The sequence below is a fragment of the Jaculus jaculus genome, chromosome 1 (assembly GCF_020740685.1).
Source record: "Jaculus jaculus isolate mJacJac1 chromosome 1, mJacJac1.mat.Y.cur, whole genome shotgun sequence".
NCBI classification, from domain to species: Eukaryota; Metazoa; Chordata; class Mammalia; order Rodentia; family Dipodidae; genus Jaculus; species Jaculus jaculus.
Window position 1 is genome coordinate 264,166,321 of NC_059102.1, and position 7,286 is coordinate 264,173,606.

A 7,286-nucleotide genomic window follows, 5' to 3' on the forward strand; every position below is an offset into this window, starting at 1 on the left:
ATTGTGAGGATTTTGTTTAGGATTTTTGCATCTAAGTTAATCAGGGATATAGTTTTATGTTTTTGGTATTAGGGTGAAGCTAGCTCCATAGAAGGAGTTGGAGAGCACTCTTTGTTCTCTAATTATGTGAAAAACGCTTGAGGAAAAGTGTTCACATGATGTTTTGAAGTTAGTAGTTTTTGAACTCCCAATCATTTTCTTCCATCTTGTCTTTCCGCTCAGAGATTCTGTCCTCCACATGATTGACTGTTAGTGAGAGCTGCCAGAGAGGCTTTTAAAGGCTCAATTTGATTTATGTCTTCTGTTTTTTTTGTTGTTGTTGTTTTGTGTGTGTGTGTGTGTGTGTGTGTGTATGTGTGTATCATGTCCATCTCTTTTGAGGTCCTATTTATGGTTGAGGTTTGGTTTTCTTTTTGCTTCTTGGAATTCATTCTTGCATTTGACCATGTCTTCATTAAGCTTAATCAGCTGGCTATTAAGGTCCTCTATTTGTTGATTTACCTTCAATTTGTTTATCTCTCTGTTGAGGTCTGTGTTTTTTTTTTTCTTTCCGAATTATATTAAGCCTAGTGTGGTGATTTCAATGGTTGTCCCCCATTAATTCAGGAATTTATTAAAGCATATAATTTAGGTCTGTAGCTGCCTGGCTGGAGTAGGTGTCACTGCAGGTGGATCCCGGTCTGGCCCTAAGTTGTAAGGGTGGATTTGGAATTCCGGCCTAAAGATTTATTGGAAAAAATACTCATAAATTCTCTATCAACAGAATAGAAACCAAAAAATTACCAAAAAATAAAACACTTAAAAATGCATCCCACAAGCAGGCTAAATTAAAATTGAATAATATATAAATGGAATAAGAGTTGATTAAGAATTATTAAGAATTTATTCACATAATATATACTTAAGTGCAAATTAATATGAATATCTCATTGTAAAATTATGTTAAATAATCATATTGTTTTCAGAGAATATACCACTTGCTGCTTCCACCCATAAATGCTCATTTATAACACTATAAGACAGACATTTGCCTGTGGTGAGAAATCCAATCTGCTAATTACTACCATTAATTTAGATAGTGGCTTTGCCTTTATAAGTACAAAATATTAGCAAATGTGACAAAATGCATTTGAATCCCAAAAATAAATAAAAAACTAAATACTTTTTACATTTTACTTAAATATGCTTACATATGACAATGTGTATTTATACATAGCTGCAAGCATACATAAGTTTTGCCAATGTCTTTTCAACTTACCTATAAAAAAGACAATTTAAAAATTTTTTGTTTTTATTTATTTATGAGAGAGAGAGAGAGAGAGAGAGAGAGAGAGAGAGAGAGAGAGAGAGAGAATGGATGCACCAGTGCCTCCAGCCACTGCAAATGAACTCTAGATGCCTGTGTCCCCTTGTGCATCTGACTTATGTGGGTCCTGGGGAATTGAGCCTCAAACTGGGGTCCTTAGGCTTCACAGGCAAGTGCTTAACCACTAAGCCATCTCTCCAGCCCTAAAAATGCCAATTTTAAATTAAGAATGTGCTGATTCTTAGCTGAACAAACCCTAATTGAAAGAAAATTTTTAGAAAAAGATTATGTCACAGGCAGTGAGGTAGCTTCCTTAACCTTTTATTTATTTATTTAATCTTTTTATTAGTTTTCAAATTTCTGTACTGAACATATTTTTTCTTGTCCTGTTTCCCTCCAATATGTCTCTTTCTTTAAAAAAATTATTTGTTTGAGAGAAAGGATATTCCAGGGTCTTTTCCCACTGCAAATGCATTTCAGATGCATGGTACCACTTTGTGCATTGACTATGTGGGTACTTGAAAATAGAAGCAGGGGTAGCAGGCTCCACAAATAAATGCTGTAGCTGCTGAGCCATCTCCGTCCCTTGTTGCCCCTGTACCTCATGACAATTTTATCCTAGTTTCATTGTATATAGACAGACATGAATTGCAGCAGTTTGAATGTATGTCCCCCACAGACTCGGTATTTATCAAAGCTTGCTATTGGGTCTCCTGCCACAAGGTGTCACTGGGGTCAGGTCCTGGGTTGTTGGGAGTTGGGTTTGAATTTCAGCCCAAAGGTATGCAGAAAGGTCAGAGCTCTGTCTGGGTCCTTGATTGCTGCTTTTTGGTGTTGCTGGCTGGTGATCGCCTCTCTCTGCTTGAATTTATAAATGGGAATCAGCTTCTCCTGCCATTGATGGAGCTTCCTCTGGATCTGTAAGCTTGGAATAAATCCCTTCCTCTGATCTGGCTGTTCATCCCAGCTGTCTAGTATAATGATTTTAAATGGCTATATAACATCTAGGAACCACAGGTAAGAGGAAACAGAAATTTTGTCTTTCCAAGTCTCGCTTTATTTGCCTAACATGATTATTTCCAGTTGCACCCATTTTCCTACAAAATAGTAACTTCACTCCTCCTTAGGGCTGGAAAAAGTTTCATTGTGTATTGTTTCCATATTTTCTTTATCTCCCTGTTTTTGGGCTGGTTACCTAAATTGCTTCTTGTGAATGGTACTGCCACAAACATTGATGTGCAAGTATCTCTGTGATATGCTGACTGGGGCCCTTTGCTGACTCCATTCTTTTAAGTATGCATCACTTTGTGATTTTCTTCCAAGCAGTAGAATATAGCAAAGGTGATGGATGTGATAGAGCACATGGACCACTGCAAAGACTCTCCTTACTGGCTTGATAAGAATTTACTACCAGCTTGGAAAAGTCTAGATTGCAGAGTTGCAAGAATCCCTAGGAAGTTGGTGGGAAGCCCCTTCTAGGAACTGAGAAAGCTTCTAGAAGGTGGAGGCAGCCTTCATCCAACAGTGCGAAAGAAGCCCTAGATGGGCTCTCTAATCTCAAAGACATTAACTTGGCTAAAGTCTGAGAATGATGTTGATTCTTTCCCATGTTATTTAGTTATTATCCAGTTTTTCATGTTACTCAGTTAAGAAGGCAGCCTTATGGATCTCTAAGTTATAGAGTACTCAGCTAAACTGACTCACAAAAATGGAAATAATGTGAATTTAGAATCGTAAGGGAAGAGATGTATATGTACAAATGCTAATTTTGTGGTAATTTATTACCTTAAAACAGAAACTTATTTAATTTTTATAATATTCCCTAAAGAGTACCGAAACTGGAGAATATAGAAATACTACTAAAAATAAGATATAGTCAAATTTATCTATGGACTATTAATCTGAAGCCTTCATGGAATTTTAAATATTTAAGTATAGTTAAAGAGGTTTCTGTTAATTAGATTTCTTTTTTATTTTATTTTATTATTATTTATTTACTAGGGGGTTGTGGGGAGAGAATGGGTATGCTAGGTCCCCTAGTTACTGCAAACTAACTCTAGATGCATTCACCCCCATGTGCATCTGGCTTATATGGGTTCTGGGGTGTTGAACCTAGGTCCTTAGGTTTTGCAGGCAAGCACCTCAACAACTAAGCCATCTCTCTAGCTATCTTAATTAGATTTCAGCTAAAGGATTAGGGGGAAACAATCTAAAAAAAAAAAAAACAACTTAAAGGAGTTAGCCTATTTTGAGAAGTTTTAAATTCTTAATAATTTTGGGAAGATTGTTAGATTTATTTTCATATCTAGTTAGTAGAGGACTAGGCTACCTGCAACATGGGTCAGTGGAGAAAGAACCCAATGCTGCTTAGTGTCTATGAACTGTGGATAGACAGATGCTTATTATTCATAATATAAGCTATATCAGTAAGATATATGCAATAAGACATATACTTGTCTCTCACTATTTCCCTCTTAATGACAAAAACTTATCAAGAATGTAACCTTAGTTTTTAAGATACTTTTAGCCTGCTTCTACATAGAAGTAAACTTGTGTTTAATTCAATTATTTTAGAGAATATTTGGAAGAGAAAGAGAAGTAAAAACTTACAGAAAAACAGTTTTAATAGGTTTGCAAAGATGACTTTCTGCATACTCAAATTAAATTTTGGAAGAATAAGTATTTCAACTAGGTCTGTTAACAATCTGGTAGGCCTTCTGAAACAATACTGATTCCAAAACAATACTGATCTTAAATATTACAATTATTATCCTATAAACCTTAACATATTCTTAAAATTTCAGATGTTTTAGAAATGTTTACAGAGTGCACAATAATTGTCCAAAAGGCTTGAAGATAAATTCGTAATTGTTTACATTTATTTATTCAAAAACTCATTGAGCTTTATACATAGACTAGTTTGATACACAAACGTTAGCTGTTGTTTCATACTTGATTTATTCAGCAGAGAGGTTAGGGCACTAAAACACTATTTTCAACCTCTTATAAAACACTTTATCTGTTTGTTTTTTGTTGTTGTTTTGAGGCAGGGTTTCACTCTAGCCCAGGCTGACCTGAAACTTCCTCTGTAGTCCAGGCTGGCCTCAAACTCAAGGTGATCCTCCTACCTCAGCTTCCCAAGTTCTGGGATTAAAGATGTGTGTTACCACATCTGGCTAGCACACTTAATATAAACTAATAAAACTCTTTCTCGATCATATTTTGTTAGCAAAAGTGCAGCAATGTCAAATTCTGTTCACAATTGCATTTCCATTGTTCCTAATGAACTTATGCCTTTCTCTTTTACTCCTTTGTCCCAATTATCTTTAATCATTGCTTTTATATTTCTGAAAATAGTCTACTTAACAAATTTAAAATATTTTTTCTATGTTGTAATAAATTAAATATAAAAACAAAGCAAAAATAAGATGGCTTATAGAAAGCAGATACCTCTGGCTATGGATGTTCCTTGAAACCCCAAAGCCATGCATTGTTAGTGACTCCTTGGTCTCTGGCAACCTGCAAGCAGGTATGAACCTATCCAGCTCTCATCATTTTGCAAGAGTTTAGTTGATATCCTCACCATCCCACTGTTTTATGACATGACATTATTTCTATATAACATGATACACCTATTTGTTACTTTTTAAATGTAATAGCCAATAACTTACTTTAAAAAGATGGTCATAAGATAAATACATGATTTTCATTTTATTCAAATCAATTCCTCATGTTTTTACATTTGGAGAAATAATTTTAAAAAATTGGAATACTCTATAATTGTCATCCTTGTGCAGGACCATAGTAATCTTCCCTGTATCATTCCAATTTTAATATATGTGTTGCCAAAGGGAGCATAGGAGAAATAATTTTAAGGTGACTATAAACCCTTGATAAATATGGTTAAATTCAGTTTAATGACTAATTTTCTACATACTTTTTTTTGAAACCACATTTACAGATTGCTCAGGCTAGTTTCAGCATGACTCATTATTATCACAACAAAGTCAGTACAAATGCTTTTTACTGTGGCTGCTTAAAGTTCTTCATAACGTAGGCAGATACTCCCAACTTAGATTTATGCAAAATAATTTTAGTTGTTTCAATATTTTTGGAATGGTATGCATACTTTTTTTTTTTTTTACCTCTGTATGATATCATAGCTATTTAGGAAAATGAAGGATTAAATGGGACTAGTCCATTGGTGGTTATTTACAACCTAGTTCCCTAGGCTTAGAACAGATTTTCTGCAGAGTCTAATTCTTCCTTAAAAAATGCTTTTAGAAAGTGAATATTAATTATTTTGTGAATAGTTAGTCCTTTAGCCTTTAACCTTGTCTCTGGGTGTAATAGAGACTTCATAACAGGACATCTGGTCGTCATTTGTGTTTATCTTTTACACACTTGATGATTGATTAACCTTCGTGAAAAGCTTCATTATATATCTTCATTCCTTAGCTTTGTCTAGTGAACTATTCCTTGGGGTCATTAGTGTGTAATAATAGTCTCTTTGTAGAGAAGTTGGGAATCTGCACTGTGACTCTTTTTACCCTGTCATATTGGGAAAAGACCACAATGCTTTAAAATACTTCATCTACTGAGATGCTGTCTTATTATCTATCTTCCTTGGGCAGCACTGTGGTGGCAATTAACTCCTTCAGCTGCCACCACATTGTGTCACAGAAGTTTATAATATAAGCTAGTCAATGTATTTCTAAACATTTAAAAATTGTTGATTAGTAGAAACTAAGGAGGAGGGTGACCCTCAGGACACTGACAGCATTACTTTTATATAAATATTTGTAACTTTATCTCCTCCAGCTGTGTGTAAATATTAGTGGATACTCTATATTAGACACTTTAAATGCTTCTATGTGGTTTTCTATCATTGAGATTAATGGTAGAAATCATGTCTCGAAAACTTTAGAGTGTGGCTCTAGTTTTCCAGCATTATTTTTGGAAAGGTAGTGAAAATGTTATTATTTTATAACTCTAAAAAGAGAGTAAATTAATTAGGTTATATTAATTCTTACAAGGAACTTAATTTTTTTTTATTGCTTTTTAGTTTTGTGAGATGGGTTTCATAAAGCCTGGGCTGGCTTTGAACTCACTCTGTAACTGAGGATGACCTATAACATGCCTCCTTGTAATAAACATTTTAAACAAAAGTTAAATCTTAATTCAAGGTTCCATTTCAGTCCTATCTCTTTTTAATGACAATGTACATTTTTCAATAACCCAAGTGTTATTATTATTTGTGGTTTACTGTCTCACCCCCATTCCTGGTAAGTAGGTTTACAAGTGTGTATGTATGTGTCCTTTCCTTGTCTCAGTTAAAGGATACCATGTAAGAAATTCTTATTGTCTCATTCCACAATGAAATACTGTCAGTTTCACTAACAGTTTAGAGACAGTGTTAGTTACCTTTTTTATGGCTGTTACCAAAAGTCAGACAAGAAGAAACTTAATGGAGGAAGGGTTATTTAGGTTTATAATTAAGTGGGGTAGTATCCACCCTGGCAGGGCAGGTATGACAGCAGAAGGAAGTCATTGGTGACATTGCATCTACAGTCAGAAAGATACGAGAGAGAGAGAGGAGGGGGGGGGCAGAGACAGGGAGAGCATGAGAGTGCAAGAGTGGTTGGCTGTGAAACTTCAAGGTCCTTCCTAAGTGGCTCACTTCTTTCAGCAAGGTTCTGCCTCTTAAAAGTTCAAAACCTTCCCAAACAACATACTAAATGCTCACACACAAGACCCTATGGGTGGGGGGAATAATATTCAAAGCACAGCAGTGGCATTGTGTTAAAATTTGTACTGGTTATAATACAGGAAGGTCTTTTTACAACTAGTGGCTAATTTGTTCTTTAATTTCAAATAATTGAATTTTCTTTTGTATTTATCCTCCCAAAGTGAGTGAAGGATGAATATTAAGTAATCACAATAGCGCTTGGAACATTTATTTCCATTCTTGCATCTTGAA

At 34.9% G+C, this 7,286-nt stretch overlaps 1 pseudogene; it reads right to left on the reverse strand.

The window, feature by feature from the left end:
* Nucleotides 1-5,064: 5,064 nt before the first annotated feature.
* LOC123458330 lies at nucleotides 5,065-5,164 on the reverse strand (annotated as a pseudogene).
* Between the last annotated feature and the right edge of the window lie 2,122 nt (nucleotides 5,165-7,286).